The sequence below is a fragment of the Mustela lutreola genome, chromosome 6, assembly GCF_030435805.1.
Source record: "Mustela lutreola isolate mMusLut2 chromosome 6, mMusLut2.pri, whole genome shotgun sequence".
Taxonomy (NCBI): domain Eukaryota; kingdom Metazoa; phylum Chordata; class Mammalia; order Carnivora; family Mustelidae; genus Mustela; species Mustela lutreola.
The window spans coordinates 122,519,871-122,522,427 of record NC_081295.1 but is presented as its reverse complement, the minus strand read 5'-3'; the positions used below and the strand labels follow the sequence as shown (position 1 = coordinate 122,522,427).

General features: G+C 51.9%; 1 pseudogene; it reads right to left on the bottom strand.

Annotated features, from left to right (window-relative positions):
• Nucleotides 1-517: 517 nt before the first annotated feature.
• Nucleotides 518-2,316, bottom strand: LOC131834696 (CREB-regulated transcription coactivator 2-like; annotated as a pseudogene).
• Between the last annotated feature and the right edge of the window lie 241 nt (nucleotides 2,317-2,557).

Sequence of the window (2,557 nt, the reverse complement as noted above, 5' to 3'; positions counted from 1 at the left end):
AGTTTGATAACATTTTTTGAGAGTTTTCCCATCTGTATTCATCAAGGATACTGGTTTATTGCTTTTTTTCTTGTGGTGGTGTCCTTATCTGGTTTGCTATCAAAATGATACAGCCTTTGTAGAATGAATTCAAAATTGTTGCCTCTTCCTTAACATTCTGGAAGACTTTGAGGAGTATTGGTATTAGTTTTCCACTGCATGTTCATAGAATTCACTAGTGAAGCCATGAGACTAGTGACCATGAGATTTTCTTTTGGGAGTTTCTTGATTGCTTACTCCATCTCTTGAGTTACAGGTTATAAGTGTTAGGCCCCCCCTTGAGCTTCACTGGACCCAACCCTTATGCAGAATTCAGGGGCCACCAGGACAAACCCCTGACTTTTCCTCATTCTTGGGATCCCTCATTCAGGTTAGACAGAGGCTCTGTGGGCAGAGTAGAGTCTCTCCTTGCCCAGGGGAAGGGAGAAAAGGAACAGTGATGGGGCAGTGCTAAGAAGAGGGAGGTTGAGAAGGCTCCTCACTGCAGATGCTGACTTTGAAATGAGTCCTCCACAGCAGGATCACACAGCAAGCCATCGGGGTCACTCAGCATGTGGAACCATTCCAGGCCCAGTGTTGTCATGTGCAACAACTCCTCCAGCCCCAACCCGACCCCAGCTAGGTTGATAACCCCTCAAAGCCAGGCACTCCAGTCAGAGTTGCCACAATCTCCTTACAATAACCTGGGGAGGACCCTCCTGGGAGGATGCTTTTGGGCCCTGAGCCATGGCAGGAACAGAGGGTCAAGTTCTGGTGGTTGAGGGCATGTGGGTCCTGTAGGCCACTAATTGGCCCCTTGTTTCCTAAAAATAAAGGCCCCTCAAAAAAGCTGGGGGATCCAATATCAGGATGGTTGATGGGATTCCATGCTAAACCGTTCTTGCTGCTGAGACAGAGTGTGTGCATGCCAGGGGGCGAACAAGTCCTAGCAGCAATCATCAAAGAGCACGCTGTGAGGAAACAGGTTCCCCAGGCTGAAGTCCCTCACTGGATGATGGTGAAATTCTTGCTCACGCCCATTGAGCTGGGTGGGTATAGTGTCCCACAGTGTGGTGGGCTACCCAGGGGCTGCCCACCTGAAGGTTCCTTTAAGCAGGCCGGAGAGGACATCACGGGATGTTATAGAGACTTTGGTGTAGGTGGCTGGGTGGGCAGAACCAAATTTGGGGGGCTGTATGGGTATGGAGGAAGCCTCTGGTCAGTGGACAGTTTGCTGGTATCCAGGGGGACACCCTGAGTGATGGAGGACAAGGCATGTGGCATTGTTGTCACAAATTGGGCAGTTGATCTTGGGTGTCAGCTGAGTCCTTGGGCAATCTCAGGAGGCTGAGGGGAACATGGTGGTGGCAGGAAGGGATTCCAGGGGAAGAAGTTGGGTAAGGGGGGTACCCAGCACAGGAGATGAAGCAGAGGGGGAGGAATTAGAGGATGAGAGAGCCAGAGCACTGAATGAGGGGTGGCCCAGGGAGGAGGCTGACAGTGAGGGGTGGCTATCAGAGCCTTGAACACTGGGTTAGGGACTGCTCCAGGAGGCCCAGGGGTTGGGATTGCCCAGAGAAGACCACAGGATGGGTAGCTGAGCAGGGAGTAAAGTCCTGCCTCATCATAGCCCAAACTTGGTCCGGGCACTGGCTCCCACTGATCCTGAGGTGGATCATGCTGTGTCTTAATTTGGAGGTACTGATAGCCTCACTCAGGCTGGGATAGGCTGTCTCCTCATGGCCCTGGGGGGTGGGAAGTGCCAGGGGAAAGTGCAGGTTGGTGAGATCAGGTAGGGAGCTTCCCGTGTTCATGGCTGGTGGAAGGACATGCACATTGGCAGGCTGGTCAGGAAGCACATTTTGCTCTGATTAACATCAGAAAGGTGTTCATTGCAGGGATTTCACAGGACTAAGATCAGGAAGAACATCAGGACAGCTTCCAAGCATGGCATGACTTCAACAAATTTTTGTCCTCTAACAAGTTCTCTTCAATAGCAGGGACTTTGGAGTGCACATTGCCATTCAGAAAAGCTCCCTGGTGGCTGTGCAGGATGCTAGGAGGGGCAGGGCCTGGATAAGTGTCCTGAGGGCTGGGGTTCCTCACACTGGTGTGAAGGCAGAGTCCCTACTTGTCCTATTCAGTCAGATGGTAGTAGAAAGACCTGCCCCTTTGCAGCAGCGACATTGTCCCAGGGCACATCCTCCACCAGCTGGGCTCTGGGGGAAGAGACAAATAGGCAGGTCCACAGGGAGAGCTGTCTTTCTGGCAGGGATAACAGTGGAGAGAGGTCGCCATTTTTCTGGAATCTCACTGTAACTTTTCCAAAGCTCCTGGTGCCCAGTTCTCCACAATGAAAACAGAGGCTAGTTGAGGGGGCTCTTGGAACTCAGCCAGGTCAGAGCTTATCTGGTTATCAGATAAATGGCCATAAAGAGAGCTCCTTGTGTATGTCAGTCACAATGTGGGGGCCTGTAGGCCCATGTGTTCCTCAACCCCAGGCTCTCTGGTGTCTGTGCCTCCCCTACAAGCCTGTCTT